This window comes from Triturus cristatus, chromosome 4_1 (assembly GCF_964204655.1).
Source record: "Triturus cristatus chromosome 4_1, aTriCri1.1, whole genome shotgun sequence".
Taxonomy (NCBI): domain Eukaryota; kingdom Metazoa; phylum Chordata; class Amphibia; order Caudata; family Salamandridae; genus Triturus; species Triturus cristatus.
Genome location: NC_140585.1, coordinates 113,305,959 through 113,319,820, shown reverse-complemented (window position 1 = coordinate 113,319,820; position 13,862 = coordinate 113,305,959). Strand labels below are relative to the sequence as shown.

The following is a 13,862-nucleotide window of genomic DNA, read 5'->3' as shown; positions in this document are numbered from 1 at the left end:
AAGAATGCAAAATTATTAGGTTAAGCTTAGGTGTAGGGTTTCAGTTTAGGTGGATGGTAAAGTATAGGTTTTGGTTTAGGTTGTTGGGTTCTCGTTTGTAATTCAGCTGTAAAAACTTTACAAATAGTTACTCTGTAAGCATTAAATTAGGTTGGCTGCTATTGAATCTCTCCTATGATTAGCACTGGGAGAAAAATGAATATTTTCTATTTTCCAGAAGACACATCGGCATGAACCGATGGTGGTGATAGCTGTTAAGACACATGGCCATTTCACTGAGCCAGATATGCATATCACAGAAGCGTTGAAAGAACACACGTTCAAACACATGATAGGGAAGCACAAATAGAAGAGGAATGATGATGCCTTCAAGCGTCTTTCTAGCGTCCCCACCTGATCAGCTGGGTAGTCTGAGGTGACAGTGTGTGTCTTATTGAAAATGTGCGTCTTGTTTATTTGTCACAGGCCCTCATCATCAGTTACAGTCTTATATAAGCCAGGGCCCCTGGCACAGTGAGAACTGCAGAGAGAGCCCAGGACAGTAGACGACAACCACAAGACACCCACAGGTGAGCGCTAAGAGGGGGGCTCTGGCCGCAAGACAGTGTGACTAGAGGTGGGGGAATGTCCCTTGAGGTAAGCGAAGCGCAGTCATTTAGCCTGTTTTCTCCCATCCAAGCAGAATTATGGCTGATCTACTGCTCCACGGGCAGGAAAAAAAACAAAAAGCACAGTTGCCTTTTGAAGTACTGTGAGGGGCCTGGCAATGTACCAAACTTCATACTAACTTCAATAAGTTATATACATTGCCTGGACTCCAGATAGTGAACTTCAAAGCAAAGCTACTGTCACACAAGAGCTCCCCTGCTGGGATAGTCCTTCTGAAGAGCACTATCAGAGGTAACCCACTGTAATTACCATCCTGTAATTACCATTAAAGCAATTATAACAGCCGGCCCCTGACAGCAAAGGGCAGCGTAGGATTTTTTCATTTCTTGCATCCCTCAATGCCTGGAATGAGGAATTCATGTTTAGAAGAACATTTTGCCTCCATTCCTCCTTTTTTCAATCCAGGGTTGGTAGATGTGGAAACAGACGAAGGGGCGTTTTTACAATATTTTGGCATAGGGCAGTGCTGCAAGCCTTCTAGCCGCACCACCCTACGTCAAAAGAAAGGGGCAGGAATGCACTGTATTTGCAAGATACAGCGCATTCCTGTCCTTCTGCCATCGTGCGAACTGCTGCTGAGCGCTAATGCAGGCACCCTTGAACTATGGTGCAAGGAAGTCTGTGTTGTTGGCGTGATTATTTTTGTACAGAAAGGGACACAATCCTGTACAAAAACAATCATAGGAAGCGTTTTCCTTGTTCTAGGTGTGCTGCAGAATGCAGCACATGTGGAAAGAGTTACAAATGAGGACAAATGCAAGCATTTCTCCTTGTTATGCCTGCTTAGGGAGGACATACATTTTGACGCTGCCTGGGATTTATGTAAGTTGTAAATCTGGGTCACTCTTAAAAGCAATGGGTGTTGAGTGCGAACACCCACAGCAACACCCACGGAATGCCGCTTCCATGCAGAGTTAGGCATTGCCTTACTCCATATTTACAAGACCATGAAAAACCACACAGTGTGGCTTTGAGTGGCCTTGTAAATATAGGCTGGCAAACTGCTCCTCCGGAGCATCACAAAAGTGACACTCCAGAAAGTGCTGCAAATGCATTGTAAATATACCCCAATGCTTGAACTCTACTACCTCATGTATTTAATTTTAGCTACCCTCTCTGGTGCTCTGGTAAATGTCTTCCCACCATATATCCATCGGCAGCCCTCTGTTACCCATGGTCCAGACACACTTTTGACGGAGCCTGCCGGGAATCCGCCGCATGTCTCCGAAACATACATAGCTCCACCTGCATTTGGCATGCCTCTTGCCTCTCATCTTATGGCCACTGTTCCTACTGACGACCTCACAGCTCTGAGTCAATGTGGCATTCAGGCTGTCTCCCTCTCCCGCTCTCCCTCTTTGGCAAGAGGGTCTTCCAACTTCCACTACACCATGTCCATCCTTCTCACAGGGAAAGGAGTCCAACACTACTTCTTTTAATATAGCATGTGTTTCTCCAGCATTTAACATTTAGGATTGGAGTTCCAATGGAGAATGGAGCATTTCATTGGTAATTTGAAACTAAAGGGCTGCATTTGTTTAATTTAGAGCCTGATGGTAGCTCTCTACAGAATGCACCTGTTGATATCAAAGGCTCTAGCAGTTTTTGCCCCAGTGTATTTAACTGATAGACTTCTTTCTCGGGAATGGGCTCTCATCTTCAGAGCACCACAGAATTATGAGGAAACCTAGAAAAATAGAGACCACTAAAACCACATGCATGACCTTGCCATAGCTGTGACTTTTTCAGAATGCTTATGTGTGACATTTCCATGGTGTCAGTGTATGTATTGTATGAGTAGCATTCCACTGTCGAATGTGTAACACTTTAATGACACTTTATAGCAAGTAAAAACAAACAATGAGATTCATGTAAATAGACAAATATCAGAAATTACCCCTTTTGGGCAATGAGACACTCTAGAAAGCCTTGAAACTGCTTCAACACTCCTGAAATGGAAGTTCAATAACATGAGTACACTGTAAATAATTGTAGCAAAATGATAGTAAACAATGAACTGGACTTTCGGAGGAAGTACTTACATTTTTTAAAACTGTATCAGCAATATGTACATGCCACCTTATTTAAATATACAAAACAGACCTAGATGTGACATACTACTGCTATATAAATAGACAAGACACTGTTAACCCAAGTATATGCAGTAATTAAATGCAATGGAGACTAAGTGTAATGTTTGCCCATTAGAGAGAATAGGAAATAAGAAGACACACAAAGATCTAGGGATAATATCACAATCAAAGTGCTCACTATGGTGAGGTACATGAACCAGGGACTGTTCTATGTTCCTACATTTTGGGAACTTCAAACCTGTCACTACATTTATAATCAATCAAATAAACTTTATTCGGTTTTCATGTGTAAAACCATAAATGTTTCCAGTATTTAAAAACAATACTTGATAAAAATTTCCCCATTGGGATCTCATGCAATACAAAGTACAATACAAAATACTTGGTCCCCTACACATAAAAATTAAAATAAACCAATTGATAGATGACTCCTGGGAACCTATCTAATAATTATGTCTCATCCGGGGTGCTAGATTAAGAGTGGACCCTCACGGAAACTACCGTTTAATCTAGGTAGTCTCTAAACTTCGCTGCAGATTGAAGGAAATTAAGGAAAACTAGAACAGAATCTCCATGCAACAGCTGTAAATAAATAAGAGCTGGGCGAGCCTGCCTGAATTCTATCCTCCTTAAGATAGGGACAATAAAGGTTTTCCAGTGATCACATAAAAGTTACAGAATAATAAAAAATGAAGCAAATTCTGTGGAGACTCACCATCGCAGCCACAGGATGCTAAAATCTGTTCTCTACTACTCCCCCTTGGCGAAGCCAGCAGGTGGTGAAAAAAGTCCATAAGTCATAAAAGATCCCAGAAGATATGGCTCAGTAGATGATGGTGTCTCTCTAGATCTCCTGTAATTGCCCATTATCCCTTACCCACATGTGTACAAAGGTCTGCGGATAGTGTCGACGAATCTCCTAATAATTCCTTGGTCCAAGAACCGGTTGGATTGAACAGATTGAACAGTTGCTTAACTGGTCAACAGATACCCCTTACACCAACCATCATGGTTAATAATTCCAGGGGGGACAACGTACATTCAAGCAGGGGGCGAGTGGGAGCTACGTCTAGTAATTTGTTAAACCATTAGCTGCTTGACTTGCTACGTGAGGGAGACCAGGAGGTGTTGAGTTAGTATGCAATTCGTTGGGCTAGCCGGAACTAACGTAATAGATCCTATCCTAACTTGTTTAAGCGATAACCCAACACACAACGATGTCTTAAAAGCTTTTAATAGTATTACTGAAGTAGTGAAAAGTACGTTGTCTGTGGAATGCAAAGGCACAGGCAACCTTAGGAAGGGATGGTTTGATAAAAATTGCACTAGATGTTATTCAAAATTAAAGAGCGCATTGCATAGAGCTGTAAGAGATAGCAGTGAGATTAGGGCCTGCAGAAAGCTGTATAATACAGCCAGGAAAACTAGGTTGATTGAGCTGAAAGATAATGCGTGGAAGAATCTTTGCGAGGCTGCCGAGTGTAAAGATAGCTCGAAATTCTGGTCGGCAGTGAACGCCCCATTCCTAAACAACGATTTGGATGTACCATCAATTGAGGTGGCCATCGAGGAAAGTATTTGGATAGACTTCTTTACTGACGTCTATTCGAAACAGGAAGGCATGGAGGAAATAGACCAGTGTCAAGACATAGAAAGGGTTAAGCAGAAATTCACCCCTATCCATCTACACATTTCACTCCAAGATGTTAACGCGGCAGTAAAGGCAAGCAGGGGAGGCAAGGCAGTTGGCCCCGACGGGATACCAATAGATCTTCATAAGCCAAACATGGAGGTGTGGGGTCCAATTTTAACTAGGGTTTTACAAGCTTGCTGTGAAAATGGATTTATAGACACCTGGTACGAATCAATTATAGTTCCCATTTTTAAAAAGGGTGAGCGGGAGAATACTGCATGTTACCGCCCAATATCCTTGTTGGATTCCCTAATGAAGGTAGCCGGTAGGATTGTTTTAGATCAACTACAAGCATGGACTGAAGAAAACGGTATTTTAAGCTATGTCCAATATGGTTTTAGAGCTGGCTTAGGAACAAACAAGCAGATTTTAAACCTTAGCATTTTATTTGGCAAATATACACAGGCAAAGCCAGGGAAACTATACTTGACTTTTGTTGATCTTACAGCTGCCTTCGATTGTGTAATACATAACAAGCTGTGGGAAGTACTCAATGAACTAAAAGTTGACCCTGTTTTAATACAGTTTTTAAGGCAGCTATATACTGGTGCCAGCGCAAAAGTCTGTTATGGAACAAAGGGCGAGTGCACTGCGTCGTTCAGGGTGGAGAGGGGAGTAAGGCAAGGGTGTGTCTTGGCACCGCTCCTGTTCTCATTATATACCAACGCTTTGGAACAGGAGCTGGTGTCACACACTAGGGACCCCCCGATAGTTAATGCGCGCCCGATAGCCTCTCTCCTCTATGCTGACGACGCAGTGCTCATTGCCCGTATACAGGTTGGCCTACAGAGAGCGCTTTCCTTTTATACTTGTTTTATGGATAGGCTTGGTTTAAAATTGAACGCAAAGAAAAGCTTTGTCATGGCTTGTGGGGGGAAGAAAAATAGCCTTAGAAGCTATCAGGCGGGGGGAGCAGGGTGGAAACCACCAACTTGTTCAGCTACCTGGGCGTCCTTTTCAATAGAACCGGCTCATGGACCGCAGCTGTCAAGGCCAGGAGTTTACTCTTTATGAAGTCTATTGCGGCCCTAATAAATTTTACAAAAAAACTGGGGAAAAGGCCACCCGAAATATTATTAAAAATCTACCAAGCAAAATGTGTGAGTACAGCAGTTTATGGGGCAGCCATTTGGGGCTTCTGAAGAGTGTATATCGATTCAACGCATTGAAAATGGTTTTTTAAGGTTTATCATGGGAGTTCCAGCTAGTGCCCCAGTTTTTAACTGCCACAGGGAATTAGGAGTTGTATACATTTCTGATTTAATTAAAGCCCAATCGGTTCTGCTGTGGCACAGAATCTGGACTTCGTCCAGTACTGGCCTTAACAGGGAAGTAATAATGGATGCCATGAGATTGAATAATGCCGGCAAAATAGCTTGACTCAGATATGTCAAAAACATTTTGCAGGATATTGGACGCCCAGAGTTTTTTACCTCACCCGAAAACATGAACTCCATTAACCGAAAGGATTTTTAAAATGTCTGTATGACCCACCTGGAAGAAAATAGGTTAACTCTTGAGTTGAATAAAACTATGGTGGTCTATCATCAAATAATCACCATAACATGTGATATTCAACCATATCTTTTGTGTGTCGCAGGAGGACATGATAGATATCTGCTAACAAGATTCAGATTCGGGACTTTCCATCGCCTGATCACCCATCCAGACACTAATGATTGGTCAAGGGAACTTTGTCAATGCCCCTGGGACAATATATCACCACAAACCACATTACACACAATCTTATTTTGTAAATTTTATATTAATGAAAGGCGCAGATGGTTAATTCCCTTATTAAAACAAGGAGGATGGAGGTGAGGAAATATGAATTTTTATGATCAATTGTGTCCCCTATCTTAGACCCCAACGGCTCCATGTACGTGCTACAAGTACATGTATGTTCCCTCCACTTCCAGTTATGAAGACGCAAATACATGTGCGTCCAACGTCAACATGTCCTCTTTCAGATCCGCCATGAATGGGTCGGATATTCCGTTTCTAAGTATGCTTGGCCACCGACTCTATATGGTGCACCTTTCAATGTTTTACAGCTCTGGCGAGTAGGCCCTGAATTCTGTCATCAAGCCTTTTTCATGCTTTCTGCTTCTGAAAGCTGCAGCCTGGACTCGCATCTGTATCCATGACCTTTGTTTTACTCCCTGCACGGCTAACGGTGCCTGGCTCAGCCTGTTGCCTGCCAAGACTGTATTTAGCCTTCAAGTTATCTGCTCCGCTCCTCATCCAATACATTCCTGTCTAGTAGTTTAGGTAAACATCCTTTCAGCTACAGAGCAAAGGGCCCGGCCTCACTGTCTCCGTGCAAGTAATTCATAGCTCCTGTTACCATGGTAGGCCCATGCCCCTCGCTTCTCATGTAGACACATAGACGCTTGTACACGCACTAGCAGTCAGTATAGAATAGACCCTGTCCGAGAGACCTTTCCTTCCAGATAATATAGTTCTTTAAACACAAGATATTAGATATGATTTGGGATTAGGTTGTCCTGACATCCCAGACTTCTGTCTCCTCATGAAGGGCTAAATGTCAAGTCCCCTTCACCCTCTAGTTACACGTCAATCACACGTCATGCGGCTGCGCGCGCATCTCTGCCATGTATTTCTGCTGACATTGCAAGATTTTCTTATGGATCCACCCACCTATGACATCCTCTTAATGACGTTTCTAGTGTACACCTTTATGCACGCCTACTGTAACTCCTTTTTCATTACGTATGTGTATTCTTATCTTTCCTATCAGCTGTTACGCCTCCTGCATCTGTCTTTACTGTAATGCATTTTACTATATATATGATTACCTGTCAATAAAGTATTGCCTGTCCCTTCCTGAACCTTCGTGGTGACGGAACCCGATTGCCTGGTTCGAACCAATTCCTTTGTAAGGAATAAATTCCCTTTTAAAACCTCAAATACCACGGATTCTGCCTCTTATTTTTCTGAGTTATTCTTATTGAACTTTACCGCATAAAAAATAGTACAGGTAATTTAAATATTTACCACGGAGGCAATGCCGTCCCGCACTTGTGTACCTTCAGATGTTGGGAAACTCTTATTGCATTGGTTCTGTGGTGGGTTTTCTAAAGAGTGTCGTACGGTCCAGGAAATGCCTACACTACTAAATCACAAGACATGTTATAGGCTGGAATCATCTAGGGCGTCAAGGCTTGTCCTATACATTTTAGATTGCTTAGAAGCATTTTATGAATTTTTTTCTCGCTTCCAGAAATATATCCTTATACGATGTGTAACGTGGAATTATATATGTAACATATGCTTACATTTTTAATACTTTTTTACCAAGCCTGCTTTTATGAATTTTTTAATTTCTAAAATCGAATAAAGCTTGTTTTGATTTGATTTGATTTGAGTTAGTCAATCAAGGGATTGGCACGAAAAAAAAAAGCCAAGCCTGGGGGTAAGGCTAAAAGACCAAGAGCTGTCTCGACATCCCAGAAGACCCTGTGGACCTAGGACTGACTAAAGAAATTTATAATAAAATAACACATAAAGCTAACATCTTAATTTTTGCTTCCATGTACCTCCTTTAGGATGGACAATATATGTAAAATGCTTCACCACAAGGCTTGTAAATTTGAAATATTAACTTAAAAGACAGAGTTCTATGTGGAGGCACACTGGAATGAAATATGTTTTTATTCTTGAAAATTCACATTGCTCATTAATATTGCTGTGCGGCAATGTGAAGAAGAGTATGGCTACTTTTGAAAGAAGGAAGAACATGCTACTCTGAGTACCAAGTACAGTGAATTCACTCTCAATGGAATGTCAAAGTACATCCATCCTGTACGACACAATCTCACCAGTAGCACAGTTTATTTTGATTGCAGCCTTTCTGTTTTTTGGATATGTACTCAAAATTGGTGAATTGGAATTGTGCATTTTCGTGTTCTAAGCTCCTAAAGAAATTGGAGACCGTAGCATGCTTGAGCATGTGATCATGACACAGGAGTCCTTTCAAAGCATAATTTATTCCATTCTGGTGAATTCTCAATTTCAACCATTTTCCTCAACTTCAAGAACACAAGAATAAGGGAGTGTCATTCTTCTGATGTGAGATCAGGGACACTGGCACTGGGAGACCTAAAAAATGATTGTTCGACATCAACACGGAATGCTCTACTTAACAGTACAACAATAAGCATGATCATGCTGTCCTAGAGGAGGTGAATGACTGGGTCTCCCTTTGCTGCAAGAGGTTAAAATTAAGAAACACAGATAAGAGAGTCAGAAAGAATAGACAGTAGACTTCAGCCTTAACTTAAAATACTGAACAATTCTAGCTTTCTTTCTATCAGGTGTTTCCAAGACGTACGCACATAGAGCATCAAAATGTTTGTTACTCTCTTTTCAGAGTTTCAGTTGTGAAGAACCTGATACACCACCCACAACACAACAATGAAGCCTGCTATTCTTCTCCTGTTCCTTGGAGCCTATGTGTGCTCATGTAAGTTTGATGCAAAACTATTGTTTCAAAGTAGAGTTTTTAGCTATCAATTATGAAGTGTGTGTTTCCGATAGGGTTTGGGTTATTTCGGCTGTGGAATTTCAATAGGTCATTTGGAAATTTTACTGGTCTGTTGGATTGCTTTTGAAAGTACCTGGCCAGTATATAGAATTTTGAAAGTCCAAACACAGATTAATTCAATGCCTACTTGACATGTATCGAGGGTGTTTCCCATTTTTCTGCTTAAACATCATTGCATAAACATATGTCAACAGTATTTTGGACACAAGGAGGTCAAAGGAAAGGGCTGAAGATGGTGTGGGAGTGAGTTGGTCCCTAATACTGTTTGAGTAGGGGGATTGCTGATATGAATTATATCTCATCACTGCACAATGCCATTATCAATGTAGCTGCAGATAACCAGAGTTCATTAGTATTAGGAACTTGAACCACTGTCACTGTGATATTTGCATGACTTTTTAAACACATTTAGGAAACAGTGTATAGGAGGATATTAATAGCCGCAAAGAAATCTGTCAAAGAATCAAATGGAAACCACTTTCTATTCCTCCAGGGACATTCTTAACAACACTTAAATACAAGGGCATCATTCATCTTTTAACTCATCAAAATGCAGTGGACATGTGCCCAACAGTATCTCCAATCTGTGGTGAATACCCAGGATGAGATTGTTACATCACCTATCTAGCAACACGAAAAGATGATGGACGGAATGCAGAACATTGTCAAGCATTCACCCCCCAGTCACAGATTTGGTTTTAATCCATCGTTCTTTTGCTCACCACAACACCCCAGTTTGAATCAAGCCAAGTGCAAATCATTCTTGGCCCTGCTCACCATGAGAACAGTCCAGTCTAGCCTGAACTGGCAGGCCAGGTACTCCCTGGACAAAAAACTCAAGCATCCTGGGACCAGTTTAGGCATATCACCCCTCATCAGCCAGGCTAGCTTGAATCCAGTTGCATAGCGAGCACAGGACCTACATCTTGGTGCACTCTTCCCACTAAGGGCTACTGGTCCCAGGATACTTGCTTTCCGGTCCAGGGAGCAGGGTCAAGACTAATTTGCATATGGCTGGGTCCAAACTGGGGTGGCATGATGGACAAAAAAATGATAAACTTAACCCAGCTCTGTGATTAGGGGTGAATGTTTGACAATGTTCAGCATTCTGCCCATCATCTTTTTGTGTTGCTATATCACCTATCTCTCTTTCATGGGGACCTCTTGTGCCAGCACCACAAGATCCCTCGCTGCCTATCTATCAGCAGAATCTCTTCCACTCTAGGTGAACAAAATTTACAGACTGGCTCAAAAATTGTATCTTGGTATGTTCTATCCACTGCAGTGCAGCATGAGGTATATCATTTTCCATGGTGCCTTCACTCCATGCAGATTCCAAACAAGAATCAGAGCATGGCTGTTTCAGCCTGTCGCGACCAACTGATAAAAGAACCAAAATAAGCCTACTCTTGGAAACGCAAGCTCAAGGTTACCACAAATCTGCCTGTTTGAAATGTGCTAGATCTCCAGGAACATTTTGCAAAATCTAAATATATAAAGGGAACAGAAATTCACCACATAGCCTAGGACCTGGTTTCACCTGAAGACTACTCAACACTCTCTTGAGGTGGTGGAAGGTAGGTTTATTGCTAAATCTACTTCACCCCCCTTCTGTTAATATGAAATGCCATAGAACGCCAGAAACATATCTAGATATGTTTATGCCTACCACAAGCTCCTTCCAACACTTCTTGAGGTCTGGTACATGAGGACAAGAAAAGATCTGCCCCTGGAGGATGATGAAACCCACTGGCCCACAAGCAGCGACCTTATTTGTCACAGAAAAAACATAGATTAAGGAGCAGGATGGTGAATCCCAAGCAGTATGGTCCCAGAATATCGAGGGGCGTATTCTCAAGGAGCTATCGCCGAATTAACGGCACTTTATCGCAGCCAAAGTCGCAATAAATTTACCGCCCCATTCACAAGCTGATGCTAACAGCCCGTAGCACGAGTTTACCTGTGATAGCAGCAACAAAAAACATCGCCACAGATGACCCCGGGAACTATCGCTAATGAGATGCAGAGTAGGAGTTCCCTGGACAAAAGCCGCGATAATACCACTCCGCAACATTCTCAACGACCAGCCACATCGGAAATAAGTCCACAAAACATGCAAAATGGCGCGTTAGCAGCAGGAAACCAAAACCTACCCTGACCTGGTGTAAAGTCGTACGGCAGCCGGCACCAGAAAAGGGAGCCCAGCCCACAGCCACACCTGAAGGACAAGAGATGCCATGGAGCTACTCATCATGCAACTGAGAGCCCCAACAGGCTCACAACACCCACCTCCACCAACCCCAGGCCCGCCACCAACTCACAGACCTCCCCTGAGGCATCGCAGACACAGACCGCGGACCTTCAGGAAACGAACCAGCCTCACAGACATTGCACCAGAGTATGTCTGCCTCCGACCGACACTGCTGCCAACTAGGTCGTACTTTTCTGAGTCTTGATTTTTTCATGGCAGTGTTCATGTCACAGTATGCAAGGAGAGGAGAAAGAGGAAGATGTGCTTCAGTGTGGAGGAGATAAGACTCTAAGACTCTAAAGGTGATGGGACACTGCCAGCAACTGCACTGGTGCCACTGACTCAGTTGATGGACAGAATGCAGAACAATGTCATACATCAACCCCAGTGCAGAGATCTGAGACTAAATCCATCGTTTTTTTTGCTCACCGTGACATTCCAGTTTGGACCCAGCCATATGCCGTGACATTCCAGTCTTGACCCTGTGCCTCATGGGAACAGTCCAGCCCGAACTGCCAAGCCAGGTCCTCCCTGGACTGGAAACAAGCATCCTAGGACCGGTTTTGAGTTTCACCCATCTTCAGCCAGGATAGTTTGATTCCAGTGGTGTGGTGAGCAAAAGAATGATGGATTAAACCCAGATCCTTGTGACTGGGGGTGAATGTTTACATTGTCCAGCATTTTGGCCATCAATTGTTTCTTTTCCCTATGTCGCACTAAGTGGAAATGGTATGCCCAGATGGGGGTCCCGTGCTCACTACATCACTGGATTCAAGCTAGCCTGGCTGAAGAAGTTTGATGCCCTGAAACCGGTCCCAGGATGCTTGTTTCTGGTCCAGGGAGGACCTGGCTTGGCAGTTCAGGCTGGACTGTTCCCACGAGGAACAGGCTCAAGACGGATTTGCATATGGCTTGGTCCAAACTGGGGTGCTGTGGTGAGCAAAAGAATGATGGATTAAACCCAGATCCTTGTGACTGGGGGTGAATGTTTGCATTGTCCAGCATTCCGTTCATCAATTGTTTCTTTTGCATATGTCGCCCTAAGAGGGAAGGGTATGCCCAGACGTGGGTCCCGTGCTCACTACACCACTGGATTCAAGCAAGCCTGACTGAAGAAGGGTGATGCCCTGGAACCGGTCCCAGGATACTTGTTTCCGGTCCATGGAGGACCTGGCTTGGCAGTTCAGGCTGGACTGTTCCCACAAGGAACAGGGTCAAGACTGATTTGCATATGGCTGCGTCCAAACTGGGGTGGTGAGCAAAAGAATGATGGATAAACTCAGATCCTTGTGACTTGGGGTGAATGTTTGCATTGTCCAGCATTCCGTCCATCAATTGTTTCTTTTGCATCTGTCGCCCTAAGTGGGAAGGGTATGCCCAAACATGGGTCCCGTGCTCACTACACCACTGGATTCAAGCTAGCCTTTCTGAAGAAGGGTGATGCTCTGAAACCTGTCCCAGGATGCCTGTTTCTGGTCCAGGGAGCACATGGCTTGGCAGTTCGGGCTGGACTGTTCCCAAAAGGAACAGGCTCAAGACTGATTTGCATATGGCTGCATCCAAACTGGGGTAGTGTGGTGAGCAAAAGAATGATGGATTAAACTCAGATCCTTATGACTGGGAGTGAATGTTTGCATTGTCCAGCATTCCGTCCATCAATTGTTTCTTTTGCATATGTCGCCCTAAGTGGGAAGGGTATGCTCAGATGTGGGTCCCGTGCTCACTACACCACTGGATTCAAGCTGGCCTGGCTGAAGAAGGGTGATGCCCTGATACCGGTCCCAGGATGCTTGTTTCCAGCCCAGGGAGGACCTGGCTTGGCAGTTCAGGCTGGACTGTTCCCACTAGGAACAGGGTCGAGACTGATTTGCATATGGCTGGGACCAAATTGGGGTGGTGTGGTGCGCAAAATAATGATGGATTAAACCCAGATCCTTGTGACTGTGGGTGAATGTTTGCAGTGTCCAGCATTCCGTCCATCAATTGGAGAGGTGTGGCTCACTGGTTAGAGGCGGCAGATCCGCAAGCAGAGAATCGACCAGGGACCAGGGTTCAATTCCCGACGCGGCAGGGTCGTGGACCACGGTCAAAACGGACTTGATAATTCTCGCCTCGGTACCTACTCTAACCAGGAACACACTCGGCAACTCTGGGCATTAGCTTGCCTCATCTCCACAACGGCCCCCCACATTCGCCGGGGATGCCTGGTTTCACCTTGGAGATACCCTGGAGGTACCATCTCACAGGGATAGCCAGGACGGGTTCCCCAGCGGTCTACAGCGCCACGACGCCTCAGGGCAGCAGTGCGCTTTACAAGACGCATACATTTACATTTACATTTACATTTTGCATATGTTGCCCTAAGTGGGATGGGTATGCCCAGACGTGGGTCCCGTGCTCACTACACCACTGGATTAAAGCTAGCCTGGCTGAAGAATGGTGATGCCCTGAAACCTGTCCAAGGATGCTTGTTTCCGGTCCAGGGAGGACCTGGCTTGGCAGTTCGGGCTGGACTGTTCCCACGAGGAACAGGGTCAAGACTGATTTGCATATGGCTGGTTCCAAACTGGGGAGGTGTGGTGAGCAAAA

General features: G+C 44.1%; 1 long non-coding RNA gene across 1 annotated transcript in view; it reads left to right on the top strand.

The window, feature by feature from the left end:
* The first annotated feature begins 432 nt into the window (after positions 1 to 432).
* LOC146844061 (uncharacterized) overlaps positions 433 to 13,862 on the top strand; it is a 111,307-nt gene continuing 97,877 nt past the window's right edge. Inside the window, exons 1-2 of the long non-coding RNA XR_014981122.1 lie at positions 433 to 569; positions 8,849 to 8,941. This is a non-coding gene — a long non-coding RNA (uncharacterized LOC146844061). The remainder of the gene's footprint in view (positions 570 to 8,848; positions 8,942 to 13,862) is intronic.